Below are 18,380 nucleotides of genomic sequence, written 5' to 3' on the forward strand. Positions count from 1 at the left end.
CCATAGGCCTTTATGAACAATGATAACAGGTCTGATTTATTAAGATCTTCGTGTGTATGCTATTAATTAAAAAATGTTTCACATATTATTTAATCTTCTCTCAACTTTCAATAAAGTCTTTCGTATCTTTGTATTTCATATTATGTGTTTGCTAAAAGTAAAGAAACGGTATGAAAAAGTTTGTTTAAAATATTAAAACAAAACAGATGAAGTTTTGAAACTACTTGCGATAAACTCTAACTTACTATTGTCGCAGCTTTTGTTGAACTTACCAGCTATAAATTATACGACGAAATTATTTTATTATTCACTTGCGTAAGGTTTTGTTTCATTTCACATTTTATAATTATTAGTGTTTAGTTACCCTATCATTCACTAGAGGGTAGGAGCATTTTAGTGATAGGGTTTATCTAGCCAAAGTTCGTAACGTCAATTGTAAATTAACAGTGGAAGCTTTAGCTACACCTAACACGGTACTGAACGGGATAGAATGAAAAAACCAGCCCGCTTTATGTTTTTGTTTTATTTTTCTAATGAAGACACTCGCTGATATAAAGTTTAAATTTTATATTTATAATGGCCTCCAGCCGAAAACAGAGAAAATTTGTCTTTCGAACGAAGGATAGTGAAGATCGATATTACGTAAAAGTTTGATCACTAGTGAGAGAAGAACCTAACTTTACAAGTTTAGTTACCACTTCTCAGTGAATAAAACCAGTCGTCAAGAAGAACCTAACTTTATAAGTTTAGTTACCATCTCTCAGTGAATAAAACCAGTCGACAGAGAAGAACCTAACTTTAGAAGTTTATTTACTATCCGTTAGCGAATAAAACCAGTCGTCACAGAAGAACCTAACTTTATAACTTTAGTTACCATCTGTCAGTGAATAAAACCAGTCGTCAGAAAAGAACCTAACTTTATAAGCTTATTTACCATATATTAGCGAATAAAACCAATCGTCAGAAATGAACCCAACTTTAGAAGTTCAGTTACCATCTGTCAGCGAATAAAACTAGTCGTCAGAGAATAACTCAACTTTATAAGTTTATTTACCATCTGTTAGCAAATAGAACCAGTCGTGTAACTCTAAACAATTCACTTAAAACAACACCTAACGTAAGAATTGTTAATATATAATATGATCTTTTTCCATAAGTCAACAATCACGAAGCTGGTGAATCGATTATTCATTAGTATAGTATAGAAGGCGGAACTGTTCATTCTGTAACCAAGTGAATCGTCTGTATTACTGTGAAACTCTTAAATGTTCGTGCAACAAACTAAAACAAGAAAATTATATTTAAAGATGGAACCTGCAAGGTTAGAGAATGAATCATTCAGTGAAATCGCCTATTGTAACGTTAGAAAAGGTTTGAAATACAATTACTGTTGGTTTACTTCTGAACAGGTAAGTAACAACATTACAGATTATAAGTAATATGTATTTATTTTTGAGATTCGATATTTTTAATATAGCAGTGTATATGTTACGACCTTTGCGTCGTAAGAAATATATACGGCAGGCATCACGCTAACAGGTTCTAATATCTGTTATAATTTGAATATATTCTTCTATACAATTTCCTGCACCTGTAGAGGCCTGTCACGGCCTGATGTTCATATATACTAGAGTTAAACCACTGAAGTCGTTCTCTGCAGGCCAGAACTTTACTTTTTTGTAAAAGAGTATCTGGAGAGAGTTGGCGGTGAGTGATATTGACTAGCTGCCTTATCTCTAGTTTACCACTTCAGAATTAAGGACGGCTAACACAGAAAACCTTTGAACTGACGGACTTCTTCCGTTTCGCGAAGCAAGTTGTTGATATTATTTTCATTCGCTGTATTTGTTGACATAAAACCTGAAGATTAAGAAAGTTTGAAACTCTTTAAAAGAGAAAAAACTTCGTTTAGTTAACTAGACCAGGGTTAATAAAAATAGGTTGAGGACCCGCGAGAATTTCGTGCACGTCCAGAACGTCTGCTGAGGACAAAAGGTTAAGAGCCAATGGTGTAATTTAAATATTAGAGAACGAGCCATCTCCGAACGTTAGTGATTCGTTTTTAAAAGAGGTTTATTCAGTTCTGTCGCATGGTACAAGATGTATATAGCGTGATACGTTTCTACTTTAAACCATGTCAAATAAATGTTGAGCCTGGGCTTTACTTAGAAATAGACAAACCTAACTACACTATTTGTCTATTTTACTGGAAAATGATGCTGAGGCCATTTACTACGTGAATTCTGCACTTCTCTGTTCATTAAGTGTAATGTCATCTATGATTGGTCACCTGTTATATCTGTTCATTAGGTGTAATGTGATCTGTAATTGGTCACTTTACTCTTTGATCATCAGTTATAATGTGAAATGTGATCTATGGTTAGTCACCTGTTCTATATGTTCTTAGGTCATTAGGTATAATGTGATCTATGATTTGTGACCTGTTCTATCTGTTCATTAGGTATAATGTGATCTATGATTTGTGACCTGTTCTCTCTGTTCATTAGGTGTAATGTGATCTATCACTGATCATCTTTACTCTATGTTCATGAGTGCTTTAAAAACGTAGATATCACAGATAAAAACTGACAGATTTAAAAAAAAAAAAAAAAAAACATTTTAAAGTTGCGTCAAAGTTCAAGGTCAACAGTTTTCATGACAAATAACTTACCGTCACAGCACCACAAAAGGAAGCAAGTACGAAGTCTCGTGCAAGCATATGATTCCACGAGCTGTTGGGCCACACCAGCGAAACGATGTTAGAGATAAAGTTTGTTTGTTTTGTTTTGTTTTGGAATTTCGCACAAAGCTACTCGAGGGCTATCTGCGCTAGCCGTCCCTAATTTAGCAGTGTAAGACTAGAGGGAAGGCAGCTAGTCATCACCACCCACCGCCAACTCTTGGGCTACTCTTTTACCAACGAATAGTGGGATTGACCGTCACATTATACACCCCCACGGCTGGGAGGGCAAGCATGTTAAGCGCGACGCGGGCGCGAACCCACGACCCTCGGATTACGAGTCGCACGCCTTACGCGCTCGGCCATGCCAGGCCGTAGAGATAAAGTGCTTCAAAAGTAAACGATCCGGAATCGTGGAAGAGAAACCTGTAATAAATAACTATAAAAAACGACTTCTATTTCATACCGTATTTTATAAGAAAGATTTGTATCAATTCATATAGAGAAGTAAAAGTATTAGATAAGAAAGGTTTGTATCACTTCTTAATGACGAGAAACTCACTTGAAATAAAAAAATGTATATCAGAACAGCTGGTATTTTATACAGACGGTTTGTATATACTAGTACACTAGCGTTTCGAGTTATTACGTCATCGATGGTGTGTTTAGCACTGATACTTTAAGTTCAAGGCTAATTCGCGAGCGTAGCTTACGGCTGGAAAAATATATAACAGTTCTTCCAAAGGAGGATATTTGTATAATTAGAATAGAGCCAAAGGTCAGAACACTTCCAAAAAGAAGCCTTCAATGTTTCCCATGAAAACACGGAAACACTGCAGATGGCAGCGCATATGTTCTCATCCGTCAGATGATGGCTGTATTATGAAATATAATCTATCTTCCAACCAAGATCCCAAGGCATTCTTCATTTAGCAATTACTATGCCTAATATCTTGCCACATCTCTCAAATTTTTGCGCATTAGACAACTTTAGAGGAGATCAGGAGCCCATATGTTTTACACTATTCAACACGACAAATCACGAATCGCACTCCCATTAGTTCACGATTTCGCTCGGACTGATGGGAATTAGTTCAGCAGCTACCTCAATTCGGTTCACATCTAAATAGACCACAATGTTCTCAACGAAGCTGCTATTAACAACCTGACACAAAATATAATATCTTCCATAGAAAATGCAATCTAGGCTACAGTCCCATGTGAAGAACTAAAGCTTGAATTCAAATCATGGAAATTAACCCATGACATTAATTCATATATCAAACACAGGGTTACGTCGTCAGTTCATCGTCATGCGCGACCCACACACTAAAACACTCATCAACAGGGAAAACAACATAACAGAATCTCTCATTAAACGACAACAGGAAATAAACTGAGAGAATTTGTGTATCTCTATAAATGAAAGTCAAAAAGACCCACCTGCGTTCTGGAAGACTTTTAACTCAATGTACAACACCTCTAAACAACAAGTTAGCTCTAATATTAAATACCGTGACACAACCGACTCAAGCAAGGCCAGTTTATTCGCTCAATATCTCGAGACCTCTTTTCAGACACCAAATTTTCCATCTTTCGACTCTAACCACTATTGAACAGTTAATAACTTTATATCAAACAGTAACGATTTATTTCAATATAAATTTGTTAATTTATCTGACAACGCCATGGTTCACTCTCACAATGATATAACCCGCCCAATATCGTGCGCTGAAGTCAAATCACACATAACAAAACTTAGGAACACTGCTTCGGGCGAAGACACAATCAAGATTATTCTGAAAAGCCTCCTGGACATCTGTGTATCGTATGTAACTACCCTGTACAATCTATCTCTATTAACGGGGTACTTCCCTAACCAATGGAAATCGGATATTATAGTAGTCATCCCAAAACCTAATGCTGACTTACAGAATCCTTCTAGTTATCGACCAATAAGTCTTCTGAATTCCACAGGTAATCTGTGAAAAAATAATCGCGACCAGACTTCTGTTTTTCTTAAAAACCAACAACATTAATGACATTCAAACGAGGTCCGACACCAGAGACAAACTACTGACCACTTACAGAGACAGTCTTCCAAGCTTAGAGTCGGAAACATATGACAGTAGCAACGTTTTTGGATATTAAAAAAGCATTTGATAGTGTCTGGCATAACGGACTATTTATTCAAATTACAAAGTTTCTAAATTATACACAACTATACGGTTGGTCTCAGGATTTCTTACTAACAGAAAGGCTAAGGTACAAGTGCATCAGGCACTCTTCACACCCATTTGCACTTAATACAGGCGTCCCTCAGTGGTCTGCCATTAGCACTCTATTATACATTATTTATGTTAACGACTTTCCGATCCCAAGCACGTGCATCACAACATGTAGATGACGTAACCATTTTGAGCACTTCAAGGACCCAGTAGCTGCAGCCAATAGAGTTTAAGCTTCACTCTATCAAACATCGACATGGTGTAATCGGTGGTGTGTTGCTTTAAGTCCCAGTAAAACTCAGACAATTACTTTACCGTAGACGTAATAAGAAGGGAAAAAACTGGCCAGACTTACATTAAAGTTACTCGATACTAACATTAAATTCACTAAAACTATTAAATTTTGGGGTGACCTTCAACAGCTCGCTAATCTGGACTGATCACTTTAGTAGAATTTGTAAATCTGTCTTACGAAGGATCGGAGACACCCATACTGGGTGCTCTGCCGAGTCCATTTTTACCATCTACAAAGCGTATGTATATTCAGTCCCTCGTCGAATGTAGATGTTTGGTCACATGTAACATGTTAGATGATCTAATAACAAATTAGAATTATTACAATATCGTGTGGTTACGACAGCTTATCGTTTACCAAACTATACCCTCCAGAGCTATTTGGGCTCCCTGCAGGTATTACCCAAAATTAACACTAAGATCCGAAAACAAGCAGTAAAATACTACCAGTCGGCGAAGGAAAGAAACTCATGAAGTAGCTTGCTACTCTAGCTGATACACCTCGCACATGGCACACCCACCAGTCTTCTTCTCACATTTGTAACACTTAAGTTCTGCTTAAATGCACTAATTCCCTCATTCATTTCAAATTCACCACCTCCAGGGAAGTGTCGGAGCTCAGAGAATTGGTTTGGGAAGTGAAAGTGGGCTTTCTTGGGATTCTCCCGTTTCTACCACACAAAAATTTGGGTTAGATTTATGGATCCCTGCCGCCCTGATGGACCCTAAGTGACATGTCAGTCATTGATTTTGTCAGACTCAAACTTACACTTACCGCTAGGTGTCTGTCGTCGGTTTTTGCGCTTAGATTTGTTTGGTTGTTGATCCCCCCCTGTCGTTTTTGTTTCCTAGGGGAGCAGGAAAAAATCTCATGTGCGGGTGAAGAAAAAGAAATTTTCTAAGAACCCCCAGTATTCTCTATTTCTAATCACTGGGGACAGAGATATTTAAACCGAAGTACCTGTCAGGAATTTGTTGTTGTTGTTCCAACCAAGAGAATCATTGTTATGAAGCTGAACATATTTCAAGGCATCAATAAGGAATGAGATCTCCTATAAGTTGACGAAGGCTTACTCCAAAATCAATGGTTATTGTCGTAAAAGAATAATAATAGAGGATATCCGGATATCCGTGGGCTCCACACCCCCACCTCTTATAAATACTTCAAACACTTCATGGTTGTTTGACTGTTCGAAGTTAAGCACAAAGCAACACAATGTTCTCTGTTTACCATGGTTATCGAATCCTGTATTCTACCTTTGTAAGTCCGCAGACATGACACTCAGACGGGGTGAGGACGTTTTTGAACATGGTCGAATAAACCAACTTCCACGTGCAGTGAGCCACATCTTAGTATGAACCTCGACACCCGTATGAAAATATTGCTACAACGAAAACAGCGGTGTCGGGCAATAATGCGTTGTCATGGTCATAAGACTGACCACCATCGACTATAAATAAAGAAATGAACGTTCAGCACTAGACCTGTTACGTCTTTTTTTATAAAGCGGGTTTATCGTTCAATTTCCTAACCTTAAACAGTTACAGATCTAGTATGTTTTGATTGTAAATAGCACGTGCCATTCTTCACCAGTAAAGAGCTGTTTTTCAGTTGCTGACGTAACTTCTACTGATGGATTGGTATCACTAAAACATTTCATATCTTTGATTGGGTCTACATTCAGTTAATTACTTGCGTAGAAGCGCATTACGTAATACAACAGTAATCTGACAAACAAGGATTTATAAACTTACTTTATGTAAAGAACGTACTACATGTCTTAACAAAACGTTGATGTCTATCCTTCACAAAATAGACCTCCCCTGTCTGTGGCTCTGTGGTAAGGCTGAAGGTTTATAACCCTAATAATCAGGTTTCGATACTCGTATTTAACATAACAAAAACAGTTCATTGTGTAGCCGTGTGTTTAATAACAAACCAAACAAATAAACTTACACACACACAAAATTAATGTTTCACTATGTATGCTGACAATTTATGATACAAGAAGCAAAGACAGGCAGAAAAAATAAATTATATCACAATAGAAAAATTACAAGAGTTGAGAACAGATTGTTGTCAACCGATGGTATACATCAACGTAAGAAAATGTTTTCGTTGTGTTTAAGTTTTATACGTGTGTATCCGTTTATACGGTTTGCAAAGTTGGTGATTTTATAGCCGTGTACATATTATTTGTCTATAATGAAAACAAAACAAAAATTAGCAAGACCGACTGTAGCGCTATCGTTTGGATTAAATCTAATCTACAAATGTCAATGCTTGTCTGTCGTCAGAAAATACTGATGGAACATAGTATTGTTTAGTAATCGGAATGTATCGATTTATAGTTTTGGAATATTACAAGTAAACATTATTTCCTGATCGTGGTATTTGTTTGTTTATTTGTTTTTTTAATTTCGCACAAAGCTACTCGATGGCTATCTGTGCTAGCCGTCCCTAATTTAGCAGTGTAATACTAGAGGGAAGGCAGCTAGTCATCACTACCCACCGCCAACTCTTGGGCTACTCTTTTACCAACGAATAGTGGGATTGACCGTCACATTATAACGCCCCCACCGCTGAAAGGGAGAGCATGTTTGGCGCGACGGGGATGCGAACCCGTGACCCTCAGATTACGTGTCGCACGCCTTAACACGCTTGGCCATGCGTATTTATTTATTTCGTATTTCACGTAATAGTTGTAAAGGGAAATACGCACTTTCCCTGACGACAATCAAACAAACTTCTGTTTCTTTCTCGAAGCAAAGATACTATGGTAATATGTTATTGTTAGATGTACCACTATAAATTCCTGTGTTCTGTTTCAAGAACAAATAAAACCTAATTTAAGAGTGACAAATATTTTTATTTTTTGCTTTTGTCTGTTTGTTTTTGTATTTCGCGCAAAGTTACATGAGGGCTATCGACAAGCGGGAAGACAAGCTAGTCATCACCACCTACTGCCATCGAATAGTGGGATTTGCCGTCACATTATAGCTCTGCCCCAGCTGAAAGTACGAGCATGTTTGGTGTGACGGGGATTCGAATCCGTTTTTGCTTCGGTATTTCATGTCATACTATGTTGTAACTTATTGAATATATACTTTTTCTCGTGAATCGTGGCATGCGCTCGTTTCTTGACGTCACGACAGTACAAATTCCATGGTGCGAATGATTAAAACACGCGACTACTCCAAGCGATCGTCGACCCCTAGCGGGGAAATAAACAAGCGTCCTAAAACTAATTTAATATTTGAAATAAATTATTATTGTGTAAATGTTCCTGTTTATGGTAATTTTGTTAATAATCTGCTAAACGTTTAGTAAAATGAAGAATTTCTGATTCTCCTCAAAAATGTTTTTATTTAATGCTAAAAGTAAGATGCTGCTTTATAATACTGACTAGGCCGAGCATGGCTTGATGGTTGGAGTGCTGGGCTCGCAGTTTGTTGATCACGGGTTCGAATGCACTCGTCGAACATGCTCGCCCTTTCAGCCGTAGAGGAGACTTATAATGTGTCGGCCAATTCAATTTGTCATTGGTAAAGAATAGCCCAAGACGAGCTGCCTTCCCTCTTTCACTGGTACATAAGGGCCACGAGCATATTTGCGCTAAATTCAACGAAACAAATAAAGAATCCTGTAAACTCTTTCTTTGCAACTTTAAAGCCTGACATATATCATTTAATGCAACTTTTTCAGTTCTGTTTTTCCGTTCTGATTTAAAGAATTAGACTTTATTACCACACGCTTTCATCGTTTCTTGGTTGAAGTAATAAAATCAGACATTTTTGTCTAGTAGTGCCTCAAGATGATTTGTTTTTCTTCTAGTATCTCAAGGTGATTGTTTTGTCTAGTAGTGTCTGTCTCAAGATGATCTGTTTTATCTAGTATTGTCTATCTCAAGATGATCTGTTTTATCTAGTAGTGTCTCAAGACGATTTGTTTTGTCTAATAGTGTCTCAAGGTGATTGATTGTATTGTCTAGTAGTGTCTCTCTCAAGGTGATCTTTTTTGTCCAGCAGTGTCTCAAGGTAATCTGTTTTCTTTAGTTGTGCCTCAAAATGATCTGTTTTGTCGTGAAGTGTTTCAAGGTGATCTCTTTTAGCTAGTAGTGTTTCAAGGGGATTGTTTTGTCCAGTAGGGTCTCAAGGAGATCTGTTTTGTCTAGTAGTGACTCACTGCGATCTGCTTTGTCAAGTAGTGTTTCCAGATGATCTGTTTTGTCAAGTAGTATCTAAACGTGATCTGTTTTGTCTAGTAGTGTTTTACGGTGATTGTTTTGTCTAGTAGTGTCTTAAGGTGATTGTTTTTCTAGTTATGTCTGTCTCAAAGTCATCTGTTTTGTTCAGTAGTGACTCAAGGTGATCTGTTTTGTCTAGTAGTGTCTTAAGATTATCTGTTTTATCTAGCAGAGTATCAAGGTGAAATGTTTTGTCTAGTAGTGTCTCAAGGTGGTCTGTTTTCTCTCGCACTGACTCAAGGTGATCTGTTTTGTCTAGTAGTATCTTTCTCAAGATGATCTGTTTTATCTAGTAGTGTCTCAAGACGATCTCTTTTGTCTAGTAGTGTCTCAAGTTTTGTCTAGTAATGATCTCAAGATGATTTTTGTCTAGTAGTGTTTCAAAGTGATTGTTTTGTTTAGTAGTGTCTTAAGGTGATCTTTTTTGTCTATTAGTGACTCAAGATTATCTTTTTTGTCTGTTAGTGTCTCAAGGTGCTCTTTTTTATATTGACTCTGTTGTTGTCCTCAATGCACTATTTTCTAGCAACTATCAACGAGAAGGTCACACATTTCATTCATTAGAAGATGTGTAGATGTTTGTGACCATTGAATATCTCATCCGGATGTTTTAACCCAATATCTTAACCATCAACTTAAATATATATATTCATCAAATGTCTTTGGAATTTGATTTGTCATTCGATTTTTCTAGTTCATTCATTTTCTAAAGGCGTATTTTTATAATAGAGAGGTAACACCATTTGATACGTACATCTTGAGTATTAAAACATCTGTCTAACTCTTCTGGACTTAAAAATATCTTCCATTTGTAGTGAAACATTTATCTACATCTCCTGAAGTTGGAAGTACTTCCTTTTTCGGATCTTTCTGTATTATTTCATTCCTTGACTTTTAATCTTGAAAATTTTCTGTTGAAAAGTCTTGTTTAATTAGTTCCTTGGAACATGACTGAAACATTTGTCATTGTTTGTCTACAGTAACTATGACAATTCTGTAGGTCCTTGATGGCAGACTCCACTGATGAGATATTATTTTGTTGCATTGCCCTTATAAAAACTTCGAACCACAACAAGCCTTCAGTTTATTGAATTGTCTGGTTTCTGGATCAGACAAACAAATAAAGAGGAAAAAGGAAAAGTTAAGGTAAATTTTGTAAAAAGTGTCTAGAAGTCTAACCTCGTTTGGATCGAACCAACTCATCACTGTTCGTATGATCCATTGATTTCAAACAGGTCATCGATAGGAGGAAACAAGTAGAATTAAATTTATCTGGTAAGTCAGTCTTTCTGGGTGATTAACTACAACTGACCCAAAATATCTCAGTGTGTAGCATTAAATATCATTTTACACAAACGTTCCTGCGAAACATAGATTCAAATAAATCGTGCACTCCAATGGTTTCGTTGTCTGGTGAACAGCTCGTGCTGAGTTACTATACAGCTTCTTATCCTATTCAGCTCAGGACATTGGAATCATGTTAAAATATATATTATAACTGATGCGTGAAAATCTAGTAACATATGTATGTTTTTCTGTGCGAATGATTTCTTTATGTCCGTGTTATTCAGTACTGACTTTCGGGAAGAGATCAACATATTGAAAACTGTTTACAATAGAATAACGCCATTTCCCAATAATTTGCCCACTTGTTGATGATACTGGCTTAGCATGGTCTGGTAAAAGTTTCCCTCGATTTACAGATAACGATAAGTTTTTGGAGAAGGTAACGTATGAGAAAAAACTATAAATCGAAAACGCTTTTCCCATTATTTTAAAGGTAAGAAATAGGAGACGAGTTCCTGAACCAATACTTCTGGCCACAGTAAAGTAACATTTTCTTCTACTATAACAAAATAAAACGAACTGTTACAATTAAAAACAAAAAAAATACATTTTAATTAATAAAACAAAAAATGTGGTGTACTGTACTCGCAGAGAATTAGTAAATAACGTAAACCGAACGTTTGTAAATCGAGGGATATAACAGTCACTGATGGGGCATTGCACTTCAACAATGGAGTTAATTATTTAAAGTGTGAACAGAAACACAGGGGGCGCTTGCCTCGCAAAGTCAGACTGTTAGTTTCAGATCCCCATCACACCAAACATTTTCGTCCTTTCGGACATGAGGGTATTATAAATGTACGAACAATCTCACTATTTGTTGGGAAAAAGTAAGGACAGATAATTCATGATGACGAGAAACCCATGAAAGATGGCTGTTATGGGTATTAAAACTTTAATAAATGTTGTTTGATTTCTTTTTTATTAGGACACGTGGTACCTTTTAGAAACAACAAATAAGTTGTTTGTTTACTTCATTAGTAGGACACGTGGTAACTTTTAAAAACAACAAATAAGTTGTTTGTTTACTTCATTAGTAGGACCCGTGGTAACTTTTAAAAACAACAAATAAGTTGTTTGTTTACTTCATTAGTAGGACACGTGGTACCTTTTAGTAAGAAAGGATAAGTTGTTTGTTTATTTCATTAGCAGGACACGTGGTAACTTTTAGTAAGAACGGATAAGTCGTTTGTTTATTTCATAAGACATTATATTACATAAAATCATAGTACGCCAAGTCATAACATTCACAGAAAATTATATTACATAAAATCATATTACACCAAGTCATAACATTCATAGAACATTATATTACATAAAATCATAGTACGCCAAGTCATAACATTCACAGAACATTATATTACATAAAATCATAGTACGCCAAGTCATAACATTCACAGAACATTATATTACATAAAATCATAGTATGCCAAGTCATAACATTCACATAACATTATATTATATAAAAACATAATACACCAAGTCCATATCATTTACAGAACATTATATTATATGAGAAATAAGTACATCAGGTCCATAACATTTGCAGAATGTTATATCGTGTAAAAACATAGTACACAAAGTCCATGACATTCACAGAACATTATATTATATAAGAATATAGTGCACCAAGTTCATAACAATCTATGCGATAAACTGTACACTCTCTTCTATCCGATAAACAGTCCACTATTTTCTCTCAGATAAACAGTTCACTATCTTTTTTTGATAAACAGTCCACTATCTTCTATCTGATAAACAGTTCACTATATTCTTCAGATAAACTGTCCACTATCTTCTACCTAATAAACAGTCCACCATCTTCTATCTGATAAACAGTCCGCTATCTTTTATCTGATAAACAGTCAAGTATCTTCTATTTGATAAATAGTCCACTAACTTCTATCCGATAAATAATCCACTATCTCCTATTGGATTGCAACATTCTTGTGATATCTCTATACAATATCGGATGTTAATATTGTTATAGTATGTCTATACAGTATTGGATATAACATTGTTGTGGTATTTCTGTACAATATAGGATGTTAACATTGTTGTGGTATTTCTATACAATATAGGATGTTAACATTGTTGTGGTATCTCTATAAAATATAGGATGTTAACATTGTTGTGGTATCTCTATACAATATTGGATGGTTACATTGTTATGGTATTTTTATATGCAAAAACGGCTCGTTTGGGTTGAGAAAATATTTTACATAGAAGAGCGAACAACGTTTCGACCTTCTTCGGTCATCGTCAAGTTCACAAAGAAAGAGGTAACTGACCGGAAGCTGACCACATGTTTGAAAGGGGTTGTGTAACTGAGTGTCGGAATGTAGAGGGCGGTGTTAGATGTTTGATATATAATTTTATTATATATTAATACATACACAAACATTATTCAAAATTTCCCAAAAATTAACTACTTAAAGCCATGTTGAACACAAAATACAAAGAACTCCATTACTTACAAAAACAAAAAATGAACCTAGACCATCAACTGGCATGCTGCATTAAACCAGAGATTTACGGACTTATACAACGAAACATAAACCAAATCAATACTAAGAACGACAGAGACAAAAAGATCTGCCACAACAAAAAACTAGAAAAACTAAGATGCAAACAACAGAAAAGACACCAAAACGACAAACCGTTGACTAACCTCATAATTAACAGATCCGACCGACAATTAAACACAGACGAGATACATCTACTTAACAAAGGACTCAACTTCGCAATAGCACCTAGGTGCATTCCAACCATAGAAATCAAAACATGTTTTGAAGACCTAGCCAGGAGACTTGTGATACTTTCTACAGAAAACAACAACAAGGAAACAATAAAAAACAACCAACAGAAAGAAGACAACTTAGATAATTTTATTGACATCCAACAGCCAAACTTCCCAGGTAAAATTACAAATTTATATTTTCCAGAAACACCTAAAAACAACATCTTAAACGATTTTTTCAAAGAATTTTCTCACAAAACCATCAACATAATTTCACAAAACAGAAAATTAAAAAACAACCTTACAAAAGGAGACATTAATTCCATTAAAAACCTAAAACAAGACAAAAACATAAAAATTCTAAAAGCAGATAAAGTTAACGCTATAGTCATAATGAACACGAATGAATACATCCAAAAAATGAATAACATCCTATCAGACACGAACAAATTTAAACCAATACACACAAATCCAACAAAGACACACGAGACGCAACTGAACAAATTACTACTACAAATGAAAATAGCCAACACAATTTCACAAACACTTTATTCCTACCCACGTAAAACCGACTCACACACACCACAAATATACGGCATCCCCAAACCTCATAAACCAGATTGTCCATTACGACCAATAACGTCCACATATAAATCGTTTAATTACAATCTTGGTAAATACATAACGTGGGCATTCTCCAAATATGTAACATCAGCTAGCTCATTCATCAAAGACTTTTAATTTCAAGTCTACTCTAAATCAACTTAATCATAAAGCCTTAATGGCCAGTTTCAATGTTATATCCCTCTTTACAGAAGTTCCAACCACTGAAGCTTGCAAGATAGCCTCAGAACTCTATATCCGAGACCCTAACCCAACTATAGAAATTCCCAGTAACCAGTTAGCAACCCTCATAGAATTCACCACGATAAAGACAAACTTCATGTTCAACAACCAAAACTATATACAAACAAATGGCCTAAGCATGGGCAACCCAGTATCACCAGTTCTAGCCAATATTTTTATGACACAAGTTGAAACACAAACAATTAACACAGCATTACATCCACCACTATACTGGTACAGATATGTAGATGACACGGTTACGGGATTCAAATCTACAGAACACGTACTTAATTTTTTCAATCACATTAACTCTATACATCCCAACATTAACTTCACATGTGAAGAGGAAGAAAGCAATCAAATATCATTTCTTCACCTCAAAATTACAAGAACTGACACACGATTCAAAAACAGAAATCCACTAAAAAACCACCCATACTGGACTATACATTCCTTGGGACTCAGCACATGAAACAAAACAAAAACTCAACATACTAAGAAACCAAATAAACACAGCCATAAAACTATGCTTACCAGATAAAATTAACGATGAATTAGACAAAATAAAACATTACTTCATCAACATCAATAAGTTTCCCCCACAAACCGTAGAAAACATTATACGCACACACCTAGACAGAAAGCAAAATCAACCAACTAAAGTAAATATATCTCACGAATCAAAAAATCACGAAACCATATACTACTGTATACCATATATTCCTGACATCAGCAAACAAATAACCAACATTTGGCAAAAATTAGTAACAAAATATGACATTCCAGGTAATACCAAATTTATTCAAAAACCAGGCACAAAACTGAGGTCTATACTATGTAAAAACTACACTGACAAACACCACACCAACATTATAAAATACAATGTGATAACTGCCACGACTTCTATATTGAGAAACAAGTAGAAAAAGGAAACCAGATTCAAAGAACATAAAAAGTCTCCTTCACACGTTTTCGAACACTGCAAGTCAAATAAACACAACATAACCATAGAAAACACTCAAATACTAAATAAAGAAACAAACATAAACAAACGCAAAATTAAAGAAGCCTTACTTATACAACAACTTAAACCAAAAATAAACCAATATAAAGGAACGCCTTTATATCTATATTAATATAATAAAATAATAATAAAATTATATATTCAAACATCTAACACCGCCCTCTACATTCCGACACTCAGTTACACAACCCCTTTCAAACATGTGGTCAGCTTCCGGTCAGTTACCTCTTTCTTTGTGAACTTGACGATGACCGAAGAAGGTCGAAACGTTGTTCGCTCTTCTACGTAAAATATTTTCTCAACCCAAACGAGCCGTTTTTGCATATAAATTTCTCAACAAATGGGTTTCTCGACATCACTGATTATTGTTATGGCATGTCTATGCAGTTTCGGACGTTAACATTGTTATAACATCTCTATACAATATTGGATGTTAATACTGCTTTCGTATTCCTATAATATTATGCATTAACACTTACTGATTCATACTAACACTAGAATAACACAAATTATGTTTAAGACATCATCTAGTACTTATTATATCATGTCATCTTGTTATGAGCAATTAAAATAAGCATAATACCTTTAAATCTAAGATATTGTAATGTTTATACCATACATAATGTTTATTACAGTTAAAAAGTCCGTGTGAATTGAAAGGTTTCTTTTTATTGTATGCTGAAAAGAGAGGAAAAGAATTCACTTAAACAATTATTGTATATGTCTGTATGTTTAGAACTTAAACAATTATTGTATATTTCTGTGTGTTTACAACTTAAACAATTAGTGTATACGTATGTTTTCACAACTTAAACAATTATTGTATACGTCTGTATGTTTACAACTTAAACAATTATTGTATATGTCTGTATGTTTACAACTTAAACAATTATTGTATATGTCTGTATGTTTACAACTTAAACAATTATTGTATATGTGTGTCTGTTTACAACTTAAACAATTATTGTATATGTCTGTATGTTTACAACTTAAACAATTATTTGTATGTTTACAACGTAAACAATTATTGTATATGTCTGTATGTTTACAACTTAAACAATTATTGTATATGTCTGTATGTTTACAACTTAAACAATTATTGTATATGTCTGTATGTTTACAACTTAAACAATTATTGTATACGTCTGTATGTTTACAACTTAAACAATTATTGTATATATCTGTATGTTTACAACTTAAACAATTACTGTATATGTCTGTATGTTTACAAGGCTAATGTAGATTAAGGGTATAAAACTCTAACCCTGATAACTCAGGTTAATGTATTAACACTAACCATTTGCTTTCTTTCCAACGGATAGAGTACTTCTCTGTTGAGGGAGAAATTATTTGAATCAGTAAGTCTGAGAATGTATCTGAGATTTACGCGAACGAGTGATTTTGATGCAGGTGATGATGTCAGCATGAGGTAGATATCTGTTTCTATGGCAACGAGCACGCGAGAATGATTGACGGTTCGGCTTTCAGAGACTTACTAATTCTCTAGATAGAGTCAATTCTCTACCTGCACTGACTTCACTGCGGTAGCAACTCTCCTTAACTGCATAATACACTTTGATAACAAGTGTACACTGACAGCCTGGTTCCTTTAGAAAACCTTGGAGATTTTTAGCAGTTGTTGCCATTGGTGACTACGAAGTTGTGTTTGCGGAAAATGAAGTTAAAGCAACGTATGATAGGGTAGTGATCCTGGCCTGCTTCGTTGGGACGTTGGTACTCTTTATAGACCCTTACTCGAGAGACCCTAACTTCACCTCAACTGTCGACTTGCTTCGTGTTTCTCCGCTAGAACTTTATGATAGAACACAAAACATCCCTCGCAGGCGATTTCTGAACAGGGATGGAGATCCGAAGATTTCGTGGGAGGCAGTCGCCACTTCCTGGAGCTCCATAGAGAACGGGGAAGCAACTAGAAACGACAATGTGCGATCAGAGGATCAGGAACTCGAGTTACGTCGTTTTCAGGATCTAACGAGATTAGTGTTCGGAACTCCCCCGGCATTAGGTTGGACCAGAAGACGGAGTCGCCAGCAGACATTCAACCCTACCTTGTCGGAGCTGCTAAGTGTCACACCCAAGTAAGGCTAGTCATTTTTCCTTTCAGTTTACCTTCCATCATATGTAACTTGCATAATTGTTAATTCTTCGAAACATTCGAATATAATTTTAAACTTTTCTGCCGCGACATAACGGCTCTGATTATTTTGTTGTTGTTATTTTGTTTTTCTCAAGAACAAACTTTTAGCTCACACCTCCGTCATCTCTTGAAAGCACGTGTATGACACGTGTTATGGATGTTCGTAGAAACACTTCAACATTCCTATGTATTAACGTCTCAGAGAGTGTGCGTGAGAGATTCCATATGGAGACAGTTGCTTCGTGACGCATCATACACGAAGAATAAATTAAAACTTAGAGAAATCAGAACGAAAGACTGTCTTTCACTCAACAGTTGTCAAAGTCGATTTCTGACGTCCCATCACAAAGCCACCCTGTATTTAATTTACACGAACCAATAAACATCTCCCACACAGAACAACTCAAGTCATGCTGATAAAAGCCCAGAACACCCTTTTTACTGCATTATTCTGACAGGTTAAACCATGTGCACCAATTCTCAAACCAGTTTTCTAACACAGGTTAAATCAAGTACACCCTTCTCACCACACTATTTTAACACAGGGTTAACACAGAACGCTTTTCTCACACTTCCCGAACGCAGGTCAAATCTATGAAGACCTTCTCAGAGCAGAATTCTGACAACATTAAAACTAGAACATCCTTCTCACATCGTTATTTAACACAGGTTAAACCAACAACGCCTTTTTCACAACAGCATTTTAACACATTCTTAACCAGACGCCCTTTTCACAGCAGTATTCTAAATTTAAAGAAGTGTGATTAAAGCGGTGCCCTTATAAGAAACGCTAAAACGGCATCTTTTCTGAAAACC

At 35.6% G+C, this 18,380-nt stretch overlaps 1 protein-coding gene across 2 annotated transcripts in view; it reads left to right on the forward strand.

The window, feature by feature from the left end:
- The window catches only part of LOC143255053 (extracellular serine/threonine protein CG31145-like), a 46,053-nt gene that overhangs the window by 2,048 nt on the left and 25,625 nt on the right, over positions 1 to 18,380 (forward strand). Inside the window, exon 2 of one of the 2 annotated variants that reach the window (XM_076510095.1) lies at positions 16,729 to 17,505. The gene's annotated coding sequence lies outside the window, so the exon portion shown is untranslated. Of the gene's footprint in view, positions 1 to 16,457; positions 17,506 to 18,380 lie in introns of those variants that run through there. The other variant, XM_076510096.1, reaches the window with a different exon arrangement.

This window comes from Tachypleus tridentatus, chromosome 7, assembly GCF_004210375.1.
Source record: "Tachypleus tridentatus isolate NWPU-2018 chromosome 7, ASM421037v1, whole genome shotgun sequence".
NCBI lineage: Eukaryota > Metazoa > Arthropoda > Merostomata > Xiphosura > Limulidae > Tachypleus > Tachypleus tridentatus.